Source organism: Canis aureus, chromosome 23, assembly GCF_053574225.1.
Source record: "Canis aureus isolate CA01 chromosome 23, VMU_Caureus_v.1.0, whole genome shotgun sequence".
Lineage (NCBI taxonomy): Eukaryota > Metazoa > Chordata > Mammalia > Carnivora > Canidae > Canis > Canis aureus.
Genome location: NC_135633.1, coordinates 14,395,787 through 14,420,479, shown reverse-complemented (window position 1 = coordinate 14,420,479; position 24,693 = coordinate 14,395,787). Strand labels below are relative to the sequence as shown.

The 24,693-nt window shown below is 39.6% G+C and overlaps 1 long non-coding RNA gene across 12 annotated transcripts in view; it reads right to left on the bottom strand.

Annotated features, from left to right (window-relative positions):
• LOC144294643 (uncharacterized) overlaps positions 1-24,693 on the bottom strand; it is a 95,567-nt gene that overhangs the window by 21,287 nt on the left and 49,587 nt on the right. For 4 of the 12 annotated variants that reach the window (XR_013362004.1, XR_013362007.1, XR_013362005.1 and 1 more), the window contains exons 2-4: positions 15,444-15,567; positions 3,831-3,938; positions 2,571-2,708 (exon numbers count right to left, since the gene is read on the bottom strand). This is a non-coding gene — a long non-coding RNA (uncharacterized LOC144294643). Of the gene's footprint in view, positions 1-2,121; positions 2,423-2,570; positions 2,709-3,830; positions 3,939-15,443; positions 15,568-24,693 lie in introns of those variants that run through there. The other 8 variants (XR_013362011.1, XR_013362013.1, XR_013362010.1 and 5 more) reach the window with 5 other exon arrangements.

The following is a 24,693-nucleotide window of genomic DNA, read 5'->3' as shown; positions in this document are numbered from 1 at the left end:
GTTTCAAAAGAAAGCAAACTACTTGAGAACTCAAAGTATTCAGGTTGTTGATGGAGATTTTTGCAGACTTCTTTTGGAAAATGCAGGGGAGCCCCCTGGTGTAGTTTCTTGTTTACTGCACTTGAGTGGACACTGCCGTCAAGTGGAGAGATGAGAACTACCTGGTGGGGGTGGTGAAACAGGTTATGCGGATTAACAAGTGCCCTTGCGAGCACCGAGTGATGTATGGGAGTGTTGAATCACAATATTGTACACATGAAACTTACAGAACACTATGTTAACTCTACTGGAAATAGAATAGAATAGAATAAAAAATAAATAATTAAAAACAGGACTACTTTGACATCTTGTCCATTCAGGTGCTCCTGACCTTTTGTGATAAGTGATCCACAGTGACCACCCTGACTAAGGCAGAATGTGTTGGAATTGGTTGTAAATCAATGAAAATTAGTAAGAGTCTATTATTTTCCAAGTGTTAGATTGATGAAAAAGAATGACATTTGGAAAAGATCACTCCACTCAGTGTGGAGCCTAAGGCAGGGCTTGAAATCACAATGTTGAGACCAAGACCTGAGCCTAGACCAGGAGTCAGATGCTTAACTGACTGAGGCACCCAGGTGCTCCAAACACAGATCACTTTAGAATCAAAAGTTAAATGTTATAATACTATATGGCTTACAAAGGGCTTGTATGCAAATTATTTGGTTTCATTTATTAAGAGCTCTATGAGGTGGGTTTTTTTTTTTTAAGATTTTATTTATTCATGAAAGACACAGAGACAGAGAGGCAGAGACACAGGCAGAGGGTGAAGCAGGTTCCATGCAAGGAGCCTTATGTGGGACTTGAACCCGGGACTCCAGGATCATGCCCTGAGCCAAAGGCAGACGCTCAACCACTGAGCAAGGCATCTTTGTCTCCACTCTTGCTCCCTCCAACATGACCTAACCCTTTTTACTTCTTCCTTCTCATATACCATTGATTTTAAAACATATTTGACTATGCAATCATATATGTTCTCTTAACTTAAAAAATGATTTCTGAAAATTGCCTGTCTGATGGGTGCATCATAATAGAACTGCAACTTAAGTTACAAGAGGATCTGGAGATCTATCATTAGCAGTGTCTGATTAGTGATAATTTTTTAGTTTTGCCCCGTGATCTGTAGCAATGTATTAGCAAAAGTTACTAGATTTGCAATAATATAGGAGCAAAATTTCTGGAAATAATAAGTATTGCTAAGCAAACCAACAGATTTGGACAACAAAGAATATTTGATCATGCACGAGGCTATGCGCTGTAGCACTTAAATACTTTGTAGATTTAAAAAATATTTTAATAAAAAAATATTTTATTTATTTATTCATGAGAGACAGAGAGAGAGAGAGAGGCAGAGACATAGGCAGAGGGAGAAGTAGGCTCCATGCAGGGAGCCTGATGTGGGATTCAATCCCAGGACCCCGAGATCACGACTTGAGCCAAAGGCAGATGCTCAACCACTGAGCCACCCACTTGTCCCATATTTTGTAGATTTTTATCAGTGATGAAAATGTGGCAAGATCCTAAAATACATTTTTTGGCCCCACCAGAATATTCATCTTTTAGTAACTCACAATTTAACAATTTACTGAGCACATAATTTACTTTCATCTTTGGGTTACTAGTTTACTCCTCCTACCCCACTAAAAATTCTTTATACATATACATATGTATATGTATGTATACAGGGTAAAAACTGACCACCTAGGTTCATGTCCTGACTCTGTCACTTCTACTGTGTGACTCAAGCAAGTTACTTGCCCTCTCTCTGCCTCAGGGTTTTCCACTGGTAAAATGAAGATACTAATAGTACCTACCTCATGAAGTTCCTGTAAGGATTACATGTACGCTGAAAGTGAGGTTTACACGACCTGGGAGGTTTGGCTATTGTCAGGATAAGGTTGCTTTTATGGACTTTAAGGAAGGCACTTGCTGGGATGAGCACTGGGGGTTATATGTAAGTAAGGAATCACTAAATTCTACCCCTGAAACCGATACTACACTATACGTTAACTAACTTGAATTTAAAACAAGAAGGTTTCTTTTTTTTTAAGATTTTATTTACTTATTCACGAGATAGACACACACACACACAGACACACACACACACACACACACACAGAGAGAGAGAGAGAGAGAGGCAGTGACACCGGCAGAGGGAGAAGCAGGTTCCACGCAGGGAGCCCGATGCGCGACTCAATCCCAGGTCTCCAGGATCACACCCTGGGCGGAAGGCGGCGCTAAACCGCTGAACCACCTGTGCTGCCCAAGAACGTTGTTTTTAGTCTCTAATAAAACATCAACACTAAGGCAGCTATGCTCATGCTCATGCTCATGCTCCCTGAGGAATGTCATGCTCTGCATGTCTCGGGTATTTATCAGTGGGCTGCAAGTTATAAGGAGATTCAATTTAAGCTACATCTCCCTTGCCTTTATTGTCCTCATTATTCTCTGCACCCCCCCCCACTTGTTGAACAATTATGACCCTTAAATCTTTAAGGTTGTCGAGGGTGGAAGTGTAGAAATGTCCCTACCTGTGGGTCAACACTAGTCAGGGGGTGCATCGGGGAGTTACAAAAGGCAGAGGTAGCTGAGTCCAATTTGGACAGCAAAGAAGCATCTCTGGGTGGTAAGGACCATCTGTTGATGTGAAATTATTATAGTGATGGAGTCTTGGCACCGAGTGGAAAAACATTGAAAATAGCAACATGTTAGAATTAAACTGGCTATAAGAATGAGAAGTCCAACAAAGAGACCCTTAGTTGTTGACCATAGTCCTCTGAACCAGGAACTTAACCAATCGTTAAAACAGAGGGAAGGTAGAGCCTTAATTTGAGCATTCATATCTGTTAGTAGTCCTGTGACATTTTAATGATAATCTGGGATGTATACACAGTATTCTGTTCTAAGAGTGGTACATGAATCTCTTTGTGCTGCTGTTAGGATATCTAAAGCCATTCTATTTTGAAGAGCCACTTTGAGCATTTGGGTGACCTCAGTATTAAGTAAGGAGACAGTTTTGTGAATCACTGACTGCCTTTATGGTGTATTTATTAAGGGCTTCCAAGTGCCAAATTATGCTTTCCAACCATATAGATGGTACAAAATGGACGTCAAATGGTCATAACACAGAAAAACAGATCGTGTGCATCTTTGTTTTAAATTGGGAAGATTAGCCAGGGTAGTGATGCTTGCTTGTAATAATGTGCCCTTGAATCCAGGAAACACCTAAGGTGCAATTACCTATCCACCCTGAAGAAAGGCAGGGCCACAGGTTAGTTAGTTCCACAAAACCGCTGAGTTCTGTTTGGGGCTAGCCATCTGAATCAGGTTGCCTTATTCAATCAGTACCAAACCAGTCAGTTATCTAGAGTATAATGGTTTGAGAACATATTTCTAATGATAGCCATCTGAAATGTGGGTGTTATTGCCAAGTATCTTATGTATGATTTGTTTCCAGGATAAAACTGCCTTTTGACTGAGCTGTCCAGTGGTGGGCACGAGCCATAAATATGTATCCCAAATTTGGTATATACCATCTTTAGCATGATGATAGCTAAAGTTTTGTGATTTAGGCACTAATTGACAGGCATTGATTTGTGGGCTTGCAAAGTCAGTTAATATTTTACTTGTCTGAGGGCATGAAAAAGTCTGGTTATGTCCTGGTAAATCCTACGTCCTATTGATCGTCAGTAGATCTATCATGAAACATGGTGTCATTAGGATTATATATTTTTTCTGAAATATAGGTATACAGAGAGTGCCAATCAGTGCCTTGTAAAGGGGAAATTTACCAGGGTAACCAGGATATAGTTCACATGGGCAAAATTCCAAATATCCAACAAGCTGTTTGATTTTGAAGTTCAGCATAAGTTGTGCCCATTGTAGAAAGGAACCGTGTGCTAAAATTTGTGAACAGAGAACAAAGAAAATGTACAACTTTTATCGTTGTCTGAAAGGGAGTTTGAGATCTCCTATAGGTTCACAAAAGTAAGAAGGCACGTTAGTTTGCTCATTGGTTTCCTGTGAAGGAAGTACAGGTTTTATTTTAGATCTATGGGTCCAGGAAGAGTGCCCCTCTGACTTCACTATAGTAGGAGTATATTCCATTTTGGATTTAAGTCCCCTGCTGTATTTGACTTCCAATCTCTTATTTTATTTATTTTAAAGATTTGTCCATTAGAGAGAGAGAGAGAGAAAGAGAGAGAGAGAGAGAGAAAATAAGTAGGGGGAGGAAGGAACAGAGAGAGAAAGAGAAGCAGACTTCCCACTGATTAGGGAGCCCCAGGCGGGGCTTGATTCCAGGACCCTAAGATCGTGACCTGAGCCAAAGACAACCACTTAACCAACTAAGCCACCCAGGTGCCCCTGACTTCCAATCTTTTAAATAACCTGTGTCTCTGGGGCTTGCATGAGGTGGATTTTTAATTATAGTTAAATCAGGTTTGGGGATCATGTGATTAGTATATTTATAAAGTAACATGAATTAAACCAGCCTTGAGTGAGTAATTCAATAAAGTATTGTAATCTTCGTCCAATAACAAATCCACTGTAAGAAATGGTTTTCCATAGGATGACTCAAAAGTGCTCAGTCCTAAGTGTAGTGAGGTGCCATTTTAAAGTATGATCTGCTTTTTCTGCTTTTTCAGAGGATTGTGGATGCCAGGCTGAATGTAAAAAATATTACATTTTTTAAAGCTTGTTCTATTTGCTGGGTTATTTGTGCAGTAAAAGAAGGACCATTTTCACTTTGAAGGAATGATTTCTCACAACAAAGCTTTGGTTACTTCTCTGGCTCTTTCAGTCTTACATGGAAAGGCCTCAATCCAACCAGTGAAAGTATCAATAAACACTAGTAGGAACTTGTAGCTTTTGCAAGGAGGCATTTGTGTGAAATCAAGCTGCCAGTCCTCTCCTGGATAAGAACCACACCTTTGGACTGGTTTTAAAAGTAGGGATGGGGTGGAGTGTACAGACCGTGCCTTTTGGATTTACTTGTGCACAAACAATATGGATAGGCAGACTTGTATTACTGTAGTTGTTAAATTTACTCCATCAAATATATTTTTATTTAAATGTTCTAAAGTACCTTTGCCTAAACGAGTAGCCTGGTGTAAATCCTGTGTTATCTTTCATTGGTTATTTTTCAGTATAGATTTTTTTCTCATTAACAAGACATTCCTATGCATTGTTTGGAATATCCTCATTCCTGGGTTATGTGAATTTCGTGGTCTGAATAGACTGGAGTTATGGGCTTTATTGTAAAACTTAGTATTTGTTTATTTTGCTCTACCTGCTTGGCTGCACAGTCTGTCAAATTGTTTCCTTTGGATTCTAGGGTCATACCCTTTTGATATCCCCTGAGATCCTGAGGTGAATTACAGCTACTTCGTTAGGTAGGTGTACGACCTCAAGAAGAGTAATTATTCCAGGCCCATAGTTGATTGGGGAGTTATGGCTCAATAAATATTCCTCTTTCTTCTAAATTACCCCATGGGCATGTAGCACCAGGGAAGCATATTTGGAGTCAGTATAAATATTAATTTTTAGGCCTTTTCCAATTGAAAAGCATGGGTAAGTTCTATTAATTCAGCCTTTTGAGCAGAAGTATTTATTGGAAGGCTTTTTGCCTTAGTGGTCTTAGCTAAACTAACTATAGCATATCTGGCTTTTCTTTCTCCCTAATCCATAAAGCTACTGCCATCCGTAAACTGACTGTCATCTGCGTTTTCAAGAGAAGAATCTTTTAAATCTGGTTTGCTAAAATAAACAAGATTGATAATTTCTGCTCATTCATGTTTGATCATAGAAGTATGATTGATGGTCAGAACCAGGCATAAGGGTAGTTGGGTTAAAGTTTGACAGGTTTTAAGTATTATTTCAGGTGTGTCTAAAAGCATAGCTTGGTATTTAGTAAATTGGCTTCCCTGTCAACCACTGGTGGTCTTTGGTCTCTAAGACACTTTGGACCTGACATGGAGTCACCACTGTCAAGGACTGTCCCATAGTAAGTTTTGAAGCTTCTACCAGAAGGGCTATTGTAGCCCCTGCCTAAAGACAAGCTGGCCACCCCTGTGATCGATTATCAAGTGACTTTGAAAAATAGCCCATTGACCTTGTCTCATTTCTTAATTTCTGGGTAAGAACTCCCAAAGCTTGTTCCTGTTTTTCTATGACACATAAGGTGAAAGTCTTTTCTAGATTTGGAAAAGACAAAGCTGGGGCTGATGAAAGCTTAGCTTTTAATGTTTGAAAGGCTGTCTGCTGGGTTTTAGTCCAGAGTAGAGGTTCTTTTTCAGGGTGTTTAATTGAATCATGCAGTGGTTTGGCTAAGAGCCCAAATCCAGGAATCCACAGGTAGCAAAAACTTGCCACGCTTAGGATAGTTGTAGGTGGGAGTCCAAGATCTAATAGAGCCTTTTTTTTTTTTTTTGTCAGTAGACAGGGTACAGGGGCCTAGTATTAGTCCATACCCCTAATATTGTACTTTTTGTTTAGATATTTGTGCCTTTTTCGGGGAGACACAATATCCTCTGTCTACCAAGAAGTTAAGTTATAGAATTACTATCAGACATTTCTTTTGTAGGACTGCAGGTTAAAATATCATCCAAATATTGAGTTATAGTTCTTTGAGGCAAGGATATAGCACAGAGGTCTTTTCTAAGTGCAGCCCCAAACAGGTGAGAATTCTCTCTAAATCTCTGCAGCAAGACTATTGAGGTTAATCTGAGCAGCCCATAGGGTTAAAGATGAGGCTCATTCAAAAGCAAATAGGCTGTGTTTCTTTCACTTAGGAGATGCCAGGGAACCTGGGTGGGTGCAGTATATGGATTTAGCTTTATGGGATGAATAGGCATCACTGCCTCATTTATAGGTCTTAAATCTTATACCATCTAATATTCTCCATTGGCTTTTTTTTTGCTGGTAAAATTGGAGAGTTATAAGGAGATTGACAAGGCTTTAAACTACCATGTTTGAGAAACTTATCAATAAGTGGTTGTAACCCAGCTCTTGCCTCAGGTTTTAAGGGATATTGTTTTTTATGACATACAGTGGTTGGGTCCTTTAAGGTCACTTTCTGGACTTTAAGAGCCTATCCCAAGACATCACAATCCCAGACCTGTGGATTTACTTCCTTCCAGATATTAGAAGGGATACCAGGGTAAGGTTTTAATTCTCCAGATGTTAAAGAGAACAAACCATCCTCTTCCTTAGTAAGAGCAAACCTGCTTCCTAGTTTATACATTAAGTCTCGTACAAGTAATGGAGTGGGACAAGATGGAAGGTCTAGAAACATATGAGTAACCAATTGGTTTCTATACCTACAGGTTAAAGGCATTGTCTGGCAATACATTTTAGTTGTTCCTGCTATGTCAACAATTTTATGGCTAGAAAAACAAGTAAGACTGGAGTGCTAAATAAGAACAGAATGAGTGGTTCCTGTATCAATAAGAAAATTGAAAAACTTACCTTTCATATCCAGAATACCAGGTCTCAGTCATCTTGATGTCAAAGGGAGCCAGAGCAGCCTCAGGGCCCTGTCATGCTAGGTCCTCTGGTTCCTGCTCTTCGGCAGGGAAGTGAGTTTTTGTTGTCTCTCTCTCTGGAGATGAGGACAGTCTCTCTTCCAATGTCCTTTTTTTGCACAGACAGGACACGACTGTGGTGGAGAACATTTGGACATTTTTTGCTTCAATGTCTGATTTGGCCACACCCATAGCATGGGGTCTTACCTGGTCCTTTCTCTGATACTGGCTTTTTTTGGGTGCCTGATTATTCTAGTGTGGTGGGGAATCTGCAATAGTGCCAGTTGATATTTAAGCCTGTATTTTACCCTGAGATTTATTTAGCTCTTGATTCTTTTCCTGACTTAAGGCCACATCTCTATTATTAAAGACTCCAGTAGCTACTTCTAGTAGGTACTGGGTGGGGGTTTGAGGTCCTGGAGCCATTTTAGTCAGTTTTTGGCGGCTGTCAGGTGCTGACTGACTTATAAAATGATGTTTAGTGTGATTGTTCCCTCGGGTGAGATTGGGTCCAGATTTGTATACTTTCAAAGGTGGCTCCTATCAAATGACCCTGAAATAGAGCTGAATTTCCATCAGCTCCTTGAGAAACTTCCTGAATTTTATCAAAGTTTATAGGTTTAGAGAATCCTTTTTTCATTCCTTCTATTAAACAAGTGAGCATATGGTGTCGTCTTTCCCTTCCCTATCTTCTTGGTAATTCCAGTGAGGTTCAGTATTGGGAACAGCAGTTCTCCCTATCAGATAACAACCTCTATCTCTGGCTGTTGGTTCATCAGCAAATTTTTGATGAGCTCCTTTTCCACAAGGGTGCAACAATGAGTTGATATGTTGTATATATCTTGCCAGGTCAAATCAAACATAATAGATAATTGTTGAAAGCCTCAATAAATTGAGGAGGGTTTTTGGAATATTGTTCTAATTGTTGTTTTATCTGAGCCAGGTCTGCTATGGAGAATGGGACACGGACTTTAATTGTACCCATTTCTCTACTAGCAACCTCCCTAAGAAGATAAAATCCAGATTTAGGTGGAACCCCTGGGAGATAAGGAGTTCTACTCCTAGTATGCCTAACTGGGCTGGGAGAAAAGGGGTCTTGAGGTTTACAAGGAGGAGGGTTGTAACAGAGCCAGTATCATCTTTGTTTAGATTGGCCAATGATTACTCCAGGAGACCAGGTTTATTGATAGGAATGGGCTTATTTCGACAGTCATCATCCAATATGTCTAGAGGGGGTTTATTAACCAGGTTAGTGGTTGGACACATTCTGTAAGAAGCCTTAGGTTGGGGTCTTGATTTAAGACCATGAAGGCTAGACATAAGGTACCTTAGTCCATTTGCAACCCCTTTTTTTGCAGGAGAGATCTAGCCTTATAGATTATACTGAAGCTTAATGTCCCATAAATGCACCATTTTTCCTCATTTCATGAGGAGTAATGAGGTCATGCAATGTTACAGAAGATCAGTTTATTCTTTCTTAAATCTTTCTTTTTTTTTTTAAATTTTTATTTATTTATGATAGTCACAGAGAGAGAGAGAGAGAGAGGCAGAGACACAGGCAGAGGGAGAAGCAGGCTCCATGCACCGGGAGCCTGATGTGGGATTCGATCCTGGGTCTCCAGGATCGCGCCCTGGGCCAAAGGCAGGCGCCAAACCGCTGCGCCACCCAGGGATCCTTTCTTAAATCTTTCAATCCAAATTGATTCCAGTGAGTTAAAAAGCATCCCAAGGAAGAATCCTTACAGACTGAAGAATAATATTTCAGGTTCCTAGAAAAGTAGAAAAGATCTATTAGCAAAAATCCCCCCTGAATCCCAGGTGGCGTCCCATGCAGGATATGTCAGGGGTTCCTGGTCTCAAAGTAAGTCACTATGAACAACACCTTGCCTCGTAGGAGGGATGCCAGCATCTGCTCCCTTCCTCATTGCATTCTAGTCCAAATGAACACTGGCAATGGACCAAAATGCTGTGCTGTGCCATGCTATGAAGAACCTGCTGTTTTTAACCCATAGAAAACACTAAAAATAGTATTACAAGGAGGACATTACCTAATTTTGTAATTTAGGTAGTTAGTAGGAGATACTGATGGAAAACAGTAGAGATAGAAATCCACCATGATCTAAATGACATTTCAACACATGTAGCTCTTACAGCTGACTTTCCTAGGAAACAGTCCCTGGTTAGGTTTTAATTCAATCAGGTACTGCTTTTGTCTGGCTCTTGGTGGAGGTCTCATGGCCAGAAGCAACTAGACCAGAGAAACAGAGGGGATCACATTAGACCAATGAGGATGAAACTTCACACGGGAGTCTTAAGATTGGCAGCCATCCTGGTGACTTAGGTGGCTGTCCCATGCCCAAAAAGACAACTTTGTATAAGAATAGGAATAAAGGGAGACATCAAGTTTCTGGGTCTTATTACCATTCTGGCTAGGGTAGTAGCTTCCAGTCAAAAGGCTTTCTCCTGCCCGTAGGGCAGCCACAGGTTAGAGGATAACAGCCTGAGCGGTTGACATGAAAGTGTTCCAATATGAGACAGTACTTGAAAAAGCCCCTGCTGTGAGAGTAAAGGAAGAGGAAGTACCCACCAGGTTTGTAAGGAGGCTCACTTCTGAAAGCTGTCATGAGCTTAGAGAACCCAGAAGTTGTACCAGCACTGCTTCAGGATCCTTCTTTTTTCTTTGTCTTTCTTTCCCATTTCCTGGCTTGCTATGTCAGTTCAGCCAACTGACTGAAGAGACAGTCTCTTTTCATGTTTCATGCCTCTACCTTATAGAGAAGTGGTACTTGAGAACCACATGGACCATTAGAGTGTGAGGACTCTTGGGCCTGTAAGAGAAGACTCAAGTCCCACGTTGGATGTCAAATGATGTGATTTGAAGTTTGGATCCAAGAGTGAATGGTCAGAAAAGAATATCAGAAAAGAATATATATAATATATATATATATTCAATTGGCAACATATAGCATAACCCCCAGTGCTCAGGCTACCAAGTGCCCCCCCTCAGTGCCTGTCACCCAGTCACCCCAACCCACCACCCACGTCCTTTTCCACTACCCCTGTTCGTTTCCCAGAGTTAGGTGTCTCTCATGTTTTGTCACCCTCACTGATATTTTCACTCATTTTCTCTCCTCTCCCCTTTATTCCCTTTCACTATTTTTTATATTTCCCAAATGAATGAGACCATATAATGTTTGTCCTTCTCCAATTGACTTATTTCACTCAGCATAATACCCTCCAGTTCCATCCACGTTGAAGCAAATGGTGGGTATCTCTCATTTCTAATGGCTGAACAAAAAGGTGTTTTTATGATAGCACGGGGACAGGATCCATGGGGAGACAGAGCTGCACTGGTGATTGTGGGGAGTGACTGATTATATACTTATAAATTTGTGGAGGAAGAACGATAGAGATAACTTCAGTTTCTAAGGAATTTTTCTATGCTGAAAGTGAGGTTTTAGGACCTTGGAGGTGTGGTTATTGTCAAAAGGTTGTTTAGTCTCTAATAGAACATCAACTCTAAGGCAGCCATGAGCTCCCCGAGGAATGTCCTGCTCTGCATGTCTCGGGTATTTCTCAATTGGGCTGCAAGTTGAAAGATTAAATTTAAGCTACACTTCTGCCTTTGTTCTCCCCATCATCTTCCCCATCTCCACCCATGATGCTGTGCTGACCCTACAGTCTATCTCTAGACTTAATAATGGGATAATATATTTCCTTATTCTTTAAGACCATTTGAGTGAAGTTTCTTATTTCTTACAACCCAAGTGCTGTGAATCCTTCATATGGATCAATTACTTAGCCTCTTTGATTCTGTTTCTATATCTAAAATAATCCTTATATACCTGTATTTTGAAAATTTAAGTGAGCTTTGTCATGCATGTTGGCATGTGGCTATCATTACTAGGTTAAGATAATACTTCTTTATCCTGCTCATAATCTGATCTCACACTGAGCTATTCAGGTAGCTTAGAATTTTTTGCATATTCTCTCAGGAATTTAACCCCACATAATCTGGACTGAAGACTTTGAAACTGAGTAAATCTCAGCTAGCTCCACAGAGTACAGCAGTATAGTATAATGATTAGGAAAGATGGAGCAGGAATTAGATAGACTGCCTTGGTTGAAGTAATAGCAGCCCACTAACTATGATCTTTGGGTAAATTGCTTAACTTCTCTAGGGCCCAGGGTCCCCATCCACATATTGTAGATAATAATACCTACTGCAGAGGTTGTTTGTTTGTTTTTTAAAGATTTTATTTATTTGACAGAGAGAGAGAGAGCAAGAGAGAGAGAGCACAAACATGGGGAGGGGCAGAGCGAGAGAGAGAAACAGGCTTCCCTCTGAGCAGGGAGCAGGATGTAGGGCTCCATCCCAGGACCCTGGGATCATGACCTGAGCCAAAGGCAGATATTTAACTGACTGAGCCACCCAGGTGCCCCCAGAGATTATTTTACATAGAAAGGAGGTGATCTATATTAAGATTTTAGCCTATTGCCATTTATATACATATAATATATATATACATCATATATTATATATATATGCATACATATATTTGGTTACAGTGGTTTAATTTATTCATATGTCTTTAATCTCTGATTACTTAGCATCAGAAGTTTTCTTGTACATGCAAAATATACTGAACTTGAAATGCAGTTGAGAGCTCTACCTTACCCTGTAGTTTTATCAACATTGCTTGAGTTTTTTTTTTTTAATTTTTATTTATTTATGATAGTCACACAGAGACAGAGAGAGAGAGAGGCAGAGACAGAAGCAGGCTCCATGCACCAGGAGCCCGATGTGGGATTCGATCCCAGGTCTCTAGGATCGCGCCCTGGGCCAAAGGCAGGCGCTAAACCGCTGCGCCACCCAGGGATCCCTGCTTGAGTTTCTTTATTCTTAAAGTTCATAGTTTTGTGTTGGAGATTTGTAAGGCTATTTTTGTTTTTCTTTTTTTTTTTCATATGTTTTTTATTGGAGTTCGATTTGCCAACATATAGCATAACACCTAGTGCTCATCCTGTCAAGTGCCCCCTCAGTGCCCGTCACCCAGTCACCCCATCCTCCCGCCCACCTCCCTTTCCACTACCCCTTGTTCATTTCCCAGAGTTAGGAGTCTCTCATGTTCTGTCTCCCTCACTGATATTTCCCACTCATTTTCTCTCCTTTCCCCTTTAATCCCTTTCACTATTTTTTATATCCTCTGAATGAAGGAAACCATATAATGTTTGTTCTTCTCTGACTGACTTACTTCACTCAGCATAATACCCTCCAGTTCTATCCACATCGAAGTACATGGTGGGTATTCATCGTTTCTAATGGCTGAATAATATTCCATTGTATACATAGACCACATCTTGTTTATCATTCATTTCGATGGACACTGAGGCTCCTTCCACAGTTTGGCTATTGTGGACATTGCTGCTAGAAACATTGGGGTGCAGGTGTCTCAGTTTTTCACTGCATCTTTATCTTTGGGGTAAATCCCCGGTAAGGCAATTGCTGGGTCATAGGGTAGCTCTATTTTTAACTCTGAGGAACCTCCACATAGTTTTCCAGAGTGGCTGCACCAGTTCACATTCCAACCAACAGTGCAAGAGGGTTCCCCTTTCTCCACATCCTCTCCAACATTTGTTGTTTTCTGTCTTGTTAATTTTCCCCATTCTCACTGGTGTGAGGTGGTATCTCATTGTGGTTTTGATTTGTATTTCCCTGATGGCCAGTGATGCGGAGCATTTTCTCATGCTTCTTGGTCATGTGTATGTCTTCTTTGACGTAATTTCTGTTCATGTCTTTTGCCCAATTCATGATTGGATTGTTTGTTTCTTTGCTGCTGAGTTTATTAAGTTCTTTAGAGATCTTGGATACTAGCCTTTTATCTTTTATGCCATTTGCAAATATCTTCTCCCATTCTGTAGGTTGTCTTTGAGTTTTATTGACTGTTTCTTTTGCTGTGTGGAAGCTTTTTATCTTGATTAATTCCCAGTAGTTCATTTTTGTTTTTGTTTCCCTTGCCTGTAGAGACGTGTCTTGCAAGAAGTTGCTGTGGCCAAGTTCAAAAAGGGTGTTGCCTGTGTTCTCTTCCAGGATTTTGGTGGATTCTTGTCTCACATATAGATCTTTCATCCATTTTGAGTTTATCTTTGTGTATGGTGTGAGAGAATGGTCTAGTTTCATTCTTCTGCACGTGGCTGTCCAATTTTCTCAGCACCATTTTTTGAGGAGACTGTCCTTTTTCCAGTGGATAGTCTTTCCTGCTTCGTTGAATATTAGTTGACCATAGAGCTGAGTGCCCATTTCTGGATTCTCTATTCTGTTCCATTGATCTATGTGTCTGTTTTTGTGCCAGTACCACACTGTCTTGATGATCACAGCTTTGTAGTACAACTTGAAATTGTAAGGCCATTTTGACATTATTTTTGTGTGCCTGGGGAGACAGGTGGCAGGACTCTGAGCAAACCTCAATGCCTGACTTGTCAGATTTCAGGTACCTCTCTGCCCTCCTACACTCCTATGGCCTAATGGTATGTGGTAAGTAAGGGGTGTAAACATCATTGGAACAGATAAGGCATCTCTGGAGGGCATGCCTCCTGAGCTAGGTCTCACTGCTGAAAGCTGTCATGAGCTGAGAGAACCCAGCACTACTTCAGGATCCTTCTTTTTTCTTTGTCTTTCTTCCCCATTTCCTGGCTTGCTATGTCAGTTCAGCCAACTGACTGAAGAGACAGTTTCTTTTCATGTTTCATGCCTCTACCTTATAGAGAAGTGGTACTTGAGAACCACATGGATCATTAGAGTATGAGAACTCTTGGGCCTGTAAGACAACATCCAATCAAGTCTTATTTGATGCCTAAGTGACATTGGGTTCCCAAGTGTCTAATGACTATACCGCTACGTCGGAGGCATAGTAAGGACTTGAACCTACATCTGGATCTAGCTAGCACTCTATTTTCACTTAGTGAATTAATCTGGCAAGAGTTGCTAAGAAAATTGATATTTAAGAAATACTTAATAAATGCTACATACAAGTCAGAAGCTGGGCCAAGTGTATTTGTATAGTTTCATTTGATCTTTAAAACTAACCTGTGAGAGGATTGGGAGAGGTTTAGCAACTTGCCAAAGGTCACAATGGATTGAGAGTGGGGAAGCTGAGGTATGAAACTACATTGTCTGATTTAAATTCGGAGTTCCTAAGACAGAAAATATTTGTGCTCAGGCTACTTATGCTTCACCTTATACAAATACTTGCAGGGGCACCTGGATGGCTCAGTGGTTGAGCATCTGCTTTTGGCTTAGGTCGTGATCCTGGGGTCCTGAGATCCTGTCCTGCATCAGGCTCCCCACAGGGAGCCTGTTTCTCCTCTGCCTGTCTCTGCCTCTCTCTGTGTGTCTCTTATGAATAAATAAATAAAATATTTTTTAAAATGCTTGCAGGTGTAAGGTAAAAATTCAATGTAAACAAAGCACCTTCAGCCAGGGGAAACATTATTTATTCATGAACTTCAGGGTTTCAATTGTTTTCCCCTAGAGAACTAAAGCCTCTAGCCCCTACTTACTGAAAATGTGGTCTGTACACCAGAAGCTTTGGCATGTCCTGGGATCCTGTTAAAAATGCAGAATACCAGACTCCACTTCAGATCTCTTGAATCAGAATATGGAGCATAATAAGATTCTCAGGCGAATTGTGTGCCCCTTAAAGTTGGGAAGCTCTACTTTAGCTGAAACTGAAGGATTCCTGATCTCTGATGATCTCATAATATTATTACTAAATATCTCCTTAACATGATAAAATTCCCAAATAATTTCCAAACCACTCTCTCAAGAATTTGCAAAAAGAGAATCAGAGAAAAACAAGATTAGTACTAGATGGTACATACCTTGCTAAGGGCGAAGAAACTTGAAATCAACTTGTAAGTCTTTTTGAAAAACTACAAAGGAATTTAAACAGAAATTTCTTCCACATTCCAAACCACTGAGTCCAATGAAGATAACAAGTATTTACTGGAAAAATGAAAAAATGAGAGGAAAAGGATACTTATCAAATGGCAACACCAGGCATTTTGCATAGTTTAATTTCTTGTTATAACATTGAATCCTCACTGTGTATATAAGGGACAGAGGCAAAATAGGTTAGGTAAATTATTCAAGGCCATATAGACTTGGGTCTGAATCCAGATTTGTCTGAATCCAAAGCTCTAATGCCACTCACTGTGCGTGACCCACATAAACTGCGAGGTGCTGCAGGAATCGGAAAGAAGCTCCTATTTTCTCAGTTCTACGATATACTTGTTTCTCCACAGCTTGACACGTCTGAAGTTGGGATTCTTCTTAAAACCAGCATTGAAAGAAACTCACCAAGGTGCCAAAAAATTCAATGTAGAATGGAAAGTTTTCTTTTTAACAAATAGTGTCAGAATAACTGGATATCCAACTGAAAAGAATGAGCCTTGACCTATACCCCATACCACACACTAAAATTAATTTGAGATGTATCATAGACTTAAATGTAAAGGCCAAAATTTTAAGTGTGGAAGCATATATTTTCAACCTTGGAATATACAAATATTTCTTAAAGAAGACATAGAAAGCACTAAATAACCTCATACCCAGTAGGATGGCTGCTATAAAAAAAAAAAAATAACAGAAAATAACCAGAGTTGGAGAGGATATGGGGAAATTGGAATCCACACAGTTGGTGGGATTATAAAATAGTTCACTATGGAAAACAATAGGGAGTTCCTCAAAAAATTTAAAATAGAACTACTATATGATCCAGCAATCCCACTTCTGGGTATATATCCATAAAAATTGAAAGCAGGGTTTCAAAGAGATATTTGCACACTCATGTTCATAGCAGTACTTTTCACAATAGAAAAGAGGTAGAATCTTTGCTGAAAAAAGAATTTAACTTAAAAGAAAAATCAATTTTACTTCATAAAATCATTTCTTAAGGCAGTGAAAAGAAAATGAAAAGGCAAATCACATACTGGGAGATAATCTTCACAATACATATATCCACAGTGGATGCTATGGTGCTCCCTCCAGACTTCCCTTCTACAGCTTCCAGAAATTTTGGCAGTGAGGTCAACAGATGAGTCTGCCTCTAGACATTCCCCTTGCCCAGAGGGAGTTGCCAGGAACAGAACGCCTCAGTTCCGAAGGGGTTTGGAAATAGGACTGTGGAGAACACAATTATCAACTGAGTCTATAGTTCTGAGCGAAGTTCTTAGAGATATGGAAGAGGTTTACAAGGAAGTTTTGAGGAAATCCAATATATAACATTTGGGTAAAGGAGGGAAAAAAAGGGGAGGCAGAAGGAGAGGAGAGGTAAGGGCATTCAGAGAGATGGGAGGAAAACTAGGGCTGTATGGAGACATTAAAGTCAAAGGAAGAGGATGTGTTAGAAGGGAGGTAGTTTGGTTTTTTTTCTAACTTATTTATTCATGGGAGACACAGAGAGAGAGGCAGAGACATAGGCAGAGGGGAAGCCTGATGTGGGACTTGATCCCAGGACGCTGGTATCACGACCTGAGCCAAAAGCAGGGGCTCAACCACTGAGCCGCTCAGGCATCCCTGGAAGGGAAGTAGTTTGTCAAATGTTGGGAAGAGATTATGTAAGAGAAAGACTGAACAATGTTTATCATATTTAGCAATATGGAGGTCACTGGAGACAATAGGTAAGAGCAATTTGTTTTTATTATGGGGGCAGAAACTAGACTGATGAGTGAGAGTTAAGGAAATAAACACAGCAATGAAACAACTCTAAAAATTTTTGAATGAGAAAAGAGAACTAGGTTAGCTTAGGAACAGCTACCTAGATCAGATGGCAAAATATTTAAAATTTTAATTTAGTTATTTTTTGAATAAGTGCTACATTAATTTGGTTCAAAGATTTTTTAAAATTATACATTGAGAAATCTTATTTTCACATATGCCCATCTAATTCTTTATTTTTTTAAAAATTTTTATTTATTTATTTATGATAGTCACAGAGAGAGAGAGAGAGAGAGAGAGAGGCAGAGACACAGGCAGAGGGAGAAGCAGGCTCCATGCACCGGGAGCCCGATGTGGGACTCGATCCCGGGTCTCCAGGATCGTGCCCTGGGCCAAAGGCAGGCGCCAAACTGCTGCGCCACCCAGGGATCCCCCCATCTAATTCTTTATAACCACATCCCCTACCTTGTCCTCTATATGTAACCACTAACTATTAGGTTTTTGGAATCCTTCACTAATTCTTTTTTTTTTTTTTAAGTTTTTATATAAATTCCAGTTAGTTAGCATACAGTGTAATATTAGTTTCAGATTTAGAACTTAGTGATGCAACACTTCCTTACAACACCTGGTGCTCATCACAATAAGCATACTCCTTAATCCCTATCACTTACTTAACCCATCCCCCTTGTGACCAACAGTTTACTCTCTATTCTTCAGAGTCTGTTTCTTGGGGCACCTGGGTGGCAGTGGGTTAAGCATTTACCTTCAGCTCAGGTCATGATCCCAGGGTCCTGGAATTGAGCCCCACATCCAGTTCCTTGCTCCTCAGGGAGCCTGCTTCTCCCTCCTTCTGCCTGCCTCTTCCCTTGCTTGTGTTCTCTCTCTCTCTGTTAAATAAATAAATGAATGAATAAAATCTTTTTTTTTTTAAGTCTGTTTCGGGGATCCTTGTGTGGCTCAGCAGTTTAGTTTCTGCCTTTGGTCCAGGGCATGATCTTGGAGTCCGACATCAGGCTCCCTACATGGAGCCTCGTTCTCCTTCTGCCTATGTCTCTGCCTCTCTCTCTCTCTCTCTCTGTGTCTCTCATGAATAAATAAATAAATAAAATCTTAAAAAAAAATAAAAAGTCTGTTTCTTGTTTCGCCTTTCGCTATACTTTTTCCCCATGTCTGTTTGTTTTGTTTTTTAAATTGTACATATGAGGGATCCCTTGGTGGCTCAGTTGGTTAAGCATCTGCTTTTGGCTCAGGTCATGGTCCTGGAGTTCCAGGACTGAGTCCCCCATCAGGCTCCCTGCTCTGTGATGAGTCTGCTTCTCCCTCTTCCTCTTCCCTGCTCACGTGCATGCAGGCATGCTCACTCTCACTCACTCTGTCTCACTCAAATAAATAAAATCTTCAAAAAAAATAAATCGCAATATGAATCAAATCATATGGTTTTTGTCTTTCTCCAACTTACTTTGCTTAGCATAATACTCTCCATCCGTGTCACTGTAAATGACAGAATTTCATTCTTTTTGAAGGCTAAGTAATATTTCATCATAATGTAGTATTCCATTGTAATGTAATATTTCATTGTAAATATATAACATAATAATATTAGAGTTAATTATAAATAAATCTATAAATAAATATACATGTATTTACACACCACATCTTCTTTACCCATCATCAGCCAATGGACACTTGGGCTAATTCTGTAATTTGGCAGTTATAAATAATACGCTATAAAAATAGGGGTGCATGTATCCTTTGGATTAATATTTTTTTGAGGGGGCAAATGTCTAGTAGTGCAATTGCTGAATAGGGTATTTCCATTTTTAACTTTTTGAGGAAACTTCACACTGTTTTCCAGAGTGGTCGCAACAGTTTGCATTCACACCAACAGCGCAAGAGAGTTCCCTATTCTCTGCATCCTCAGCAACACCTGTTGTTTCCTGTGTTGTTAGTTTTAGCCCTTGTGACTGGTCTGAGGTGACATCTCGTTTTAATTATCATTTGTATTTCCCTGATGCTGATATTGAGCATCTTTTCATGTGTCTGTTGGCCATTCGTATGCCTTCTTTGGGAAAGTGTCTATTCATGTCTTCTGCCAATTTTTAAACTGGATTATTTGTTTTTGGGTGTTGAGTTGTATAAGATCTTCATATATTTTGGATACATCTCTTTATTGAGTATGTCATTTGCAAATATCTTCTCCCATCCCATAGGCTGCCTTGGCTGCCTTTCAGTTTTGCTGATTGTCTCCTTCTCTATGCCGAAGCTTTTTATTTTGATGATGTCCCAATAGTTTATTTTTGCTTTTGTTTCCCTTACCTCAGGAGACAGATCTAGAAAAATGTTGCTATAGCCTATGTCAGAGAAATTACTGCCCGTGCTCTCTTCTAGGTCTGTAATAGTTTCCTGTCTCATACTTAGGTCTTTTATCCATTTTGAATTTATTTTTGTGTGTGGTGTAAGAAAGTGGTCAGGTGTCTTTCTTTTGCATGTTGCTGTCCAGTATTCCCAGCACCATTTGTTGAAGAGACTTTTTTTCCCAGTGGGGAAATTCTTTCCTGCTTTGTTGAAGAGTAGTTGACCATATAGTTGTTGGTTTATTTCTGGGTTTTCTACTCTGTTCTGTTGATCTCTGTGTCTGTTTTTTTGTTTTTTGTTTTTTGTTTTTTTGCCAGTTACCATACTGTCTTGATGACTATAGCTTTGTAATATAACTTGAAGTCTGGAATTTTGATACCTCTAGATTTGCTTTGCTTTTTTCCAGGTTGCTTTGGCTATTCAGGGTTTTTTGTGGTTCTATGCAACTTTTAGGATTATTTGTTCTAGCTCTGTGGAAAATGCTGTTGGTATTTTGATAGGGATTGCATCAAATGTGTAGATTGCTTTGGGTAGCATAGACATTTTAATATCCCTTGTTATTTCAATCCAAGAGCATGAAATGTCTTTCCATTTCTTTGTATTGTCTTCTCTTTCATCAGTGTTTTTTTAATAGTTTTCAGAGTACAGTTTTTTTATATCTTTGGTTAGGTTTATTCCTAGGTATCTTATGATTTTTGGTGCAATTGTTCCTGCACTATTTCTTTAGGAGGATAAGAACAAATACTAAAGTAAATTAATGCTCCTTCCCTTTGTCTTACACAAAAACAGCATACTAGCTTGCATGTTTTTTCACTTAACAATAGATCTTGTACATCTTCCCAGATTAATAGCTATAGAGGGACACAGGTTGCTTCCTTTTGCTGCTACACAATACTGCATTGCATAACCTTATACAGATGAAAATCCATGTGTGTAGGTGTATTTTCAAACTGATATTCCACAAGTGGGATTTCTAGATTAAATGGACATTATCAAATTGGCTTCTATTGGGTTTCATCATAGGGTGAGAGTAGCTGTTTCCCCTAGTTCCAGTAACAAAAAATGCTATCACTCCTTTGAAATTTTGTAATCTGATGAGTGATCACTGATATTGTTATATACTTTTATCTTGTGTTTCTCTTATGATAAAAAGGCTTGAACATGTTTTCATGGGTTTTAAGACAATTTGTATTTCTTTTAAAGTAAATTCTTAGAGTCTTATTGTTTATATCTTCATCCATTTTTCCTTGGGGTCATTGGCCTTTTTCTTCTCAATTTCCAAAAAGTCTTTATATATTGGGGATATTACTTTTTTGTTTATGATATAAGTTGCAGACATTTTTCCAGTTCTTTTGTTTCATGACTTTGTTTATGGTGTTCAGGTTTTGTTTTGCTTTTGCCATGTAGAACTTTTATTTTTTTTACTGCAATGTAGTTGAATGCATCAATCTTTCCTTACATGACTTATATGTTGAGTCATGGCTGGAAAGAGCTTTCATACTCCCAAGTTATAAAGAATTTTTCCAAATATTCTTCTATCAGTTTTCTATTTTCCTTTTTAAAGTTAAATATTTTACTTGGGGTATTTCTGGGTATTTACTATTGGAAGTATGGACACAGCTTTGTAATTTTCTAGGTTGCTACCAGATGTCTCAATATTGTTTATTTAAAAAATTACATGTTTGGCACATTGACTTGAGATGAAAGGAGAAGGATCTTTTCAATGTGGGAAACGAGAATATTTAAAGGCTGATGGGAATGCCCTAGGGGAGAGGGAGCTGTTGCTCATATAAGTGAAAGAGGAATAATAGAACAAGCTTACCAAGAAGAAATGGGGAATGAGATCAAAGGCAAAAATGCAAATATTAGCCTTAAGTAAAAGGAAGGATACCTGCTATATTTAACAAAAGGAACAAAGGGAACATTTGGGTCTACATGCAGATGGGTATGAGAATTATGTGGTAGAGAGCTGCAAATATACCAGTTTATTGTCTTCTACTTGCCAGTGTAATGAGAGGTAGTTTCACCTGCTGATACCTGATAAGAAGATGGGGTGGAAAGAAGGGAGGTTGGGAGTGGAGAATAAAGTTTGATATTATCACCATAAGGAGTAGAAAAGTAAGACTTGAAAGGTATAGCAAGAGCCTTGGAAAGATCTGGAAGGCTCAGCCAAACTTGGTGACCATAAATATACAGTGATAGCAACAGGCCTGGTTATATCATTTCTCACTGGATGTGCTCAGATCCCCATGGGCAGGCATAGTGATTACAGGTAGGAACTGAAGTTTTCACCCAGGAACTCATTTATCCAGGATCCAGGTATTCCCCTCAAAGGAGCCAAAAGGACAAAAGGGCATAGCAATATAGATCGCTGTTAAGAGAATGGCAGAAATGACAGGTTGTAAGTTGGATTGAAAAGAAATGAAAACATGAGGAGGCAAGTGGGTCCTAAGAAAGTATATGTTTCCATAGAACAGAAGTTAGTCTGAAAAACAAGTATTTGGGGAGTAGAAAAGCAAATAAACAGAAGTGATGGGAGATGGTGGCTGAAAATGGGTCTGATTTATTAATTTTACAGGCAGAATGGTTTTAGATAAAGATAAGGTCCAGGGTATAACATTGAAAGAGTAGGGCAGATGTGAGAAGGGTGGAGAAGGGCACTGAAAATAAAGAGCTAAACCAAAAGCCAGAGTATTGGAGAATTAGTACTCTCTAGATACTAGAATCACCCACATTGACAGCAGAAATAAGGGTAGAGAGGAAAGTTTATAAGCTTAGTGCCTGAGTCTTCAACAAATAAGAGCTAGTGCCTAGAATATCAGGAGATGACAGACATAAGGGAGACTAGAATGTGATACAGCCAAATGGCATGAACTGTGCCATTTCTCATGAAAAAGCAGACTGTTACAAGCTGTTGGAAGTATAAGGGTGAAACAGCAGCATTAAGGAACAGAAAGAAGCTTCTGACCCCAGCGCTAGACCCTGATATGCAGAAGAACACAGGGTTGTGAAAGAATAAGCACCCTTCACTTGAGTGGGCTGTAGTGAAATCTGGTCCTCAGGGAATACCCTCTATGAATTTTGAGATTTTAATAGTGTGGAGCAGGATGCCTGGGTGGTCAGCAGTTGAGCGTCTGCCTTTGGCTCAGGGTGTGATCCTGGAGTCCTGGGATGGAGTCCCACATCGGGCTCCCTACATGGAGCCTGCTTCTCCCTCTGCATATGTCTCTGACTCTCTGTGTCTCTCATGAATAAATAAATAAAATCTTTTAAAAAAAATAGTGTGGAGGGCAGCCCAGGTGGCTCAGCGGTTTAGCGCTGCCTTCGGCCCAGGGCCTGATCCTGGAGACCCGGGATCGAGTCCCGCGTTGGGCTCTCTGCATGGAGCCTGCTTCTCCCTCTGCCTGTGTCTCTGTCTCTCTGTCTCTCTGTCTCTCTCTCTCTCTCTGTCCTTCATGGATAAATAAGTAAAATCTTAAAAAAATAGTGTGGAGTCATCAGATTTACATCATCATTCATAAACATGAGGCCCTTCTCTCTTCAAGCCTGGAACAGCCAGCTTTGAAAGTGAATTGTAGGAGACATGGTCCAAATGTCAGCATCACATACAACTCTAAACTCTAGTTCCATCACTCCAGGTTAAGGCTTGTGAAATTGCAAATGTCCCTCAGCTAGTATACTGGAGCACAAACATGGAAGACTACTCCTTTCCAGGGAGTAGTTTGAATGAGACAGAGGAAGGAAGGAAAAGAGAACGGGTATTTGAGTGAAGGGCCCTCACTGAGTGAGGGAAAATGGCACATAAGAGCACGTAAGGAAATACTAATAGCTAACACTTAATTATCAAGTGTGCACCATCTGTCTGGCCCTGTTCTAAGCACATTACGTACAAAACCTCATTCTAACCTCATGAATAATCTGAATCAAGTTCTAATATAATCACAGTTATTTTTATTTTTTCAGATTTTTATTTAAATTCTAGTTTGTTAACATACTGTGTAATATTAGCTTCAGGTGTAGAATTTAGTGATTCGTCACTTCACTCTATCACCCATGCTTACCACAAGTGCCTTCCTTAATTCCTATCAGATATTTAATCCAATTCCCCACCCACCTCTCCTCCAGTAATCCTCAGTTTGTTTTCTATAGTTAAAGTCTGTTTCCTGATCTGCCTCTCTTTTTCCTCCCATGTCCATCTGTTTTGTTTTTTCAATTCCACATATGAATGAAATCATATGGTATTTGTCTTTCTCTGACTTATTTCACTTAGCATTATACTATCTGGCTTCATCCACACGATTGAAAATGGCAAGGTTTCATTCTTTTTTATGGCTGAGTAGTACTCCATTGTATATCTATTATTCGATGGACATATGTGGGCTTTATTCATAATTTGGCTATTATAAGTAATACTGCTATAAACATAGGGATGCATATATCCCTTTGAATCAGTATATTTGTAGCCTTTGGGTAAATACCTAGTAGTGCAATTGCTGAATAGGGTATTTCCATTTTTAACTTTTTGAGGAAACTTCACACTGTTTTCCAGAGTGGTCGCAACAGTTTGCATTCACATCAACAGCGCAAGAGAGTTCCCTATTCTCTGCATCCTCAGCAACACCTGTTGTTTCCTGTGTTGTTAGTTTTAGCCCTTGTGACTGGTCTGAGGTGACATCTCGTTTTAATTATCATTTGTATTTCCCTGATGCTGATATTGAGCATCTTTTCATGTGTCTGTTGGCCATTCGTATGCCTTCTTTGGGAAAGTGACTATTCATGTCTTCTGCCAATTTTTAAACTGGATTATTTGTTTTTGGGTGTTGAGTTGTATAAGATCTTCATATATTTTGGATACATCTCTTTATTGAGTATGTCATTTGCAAATATCTTCTCCCATCCCATAGGCTGCCTTGGCTGCCTTTCAGTTTTGCTGATTGTCTCCTTCTCTATGCCGAAGCTTTTTATTTTGATGATGTCCCAATAGTTTATTTTTGCTTTTGTTTCCCTTACCTCAGGAGACAGATCTAGAAAAATGTTGCTATAGCCTACGTCAGAGAA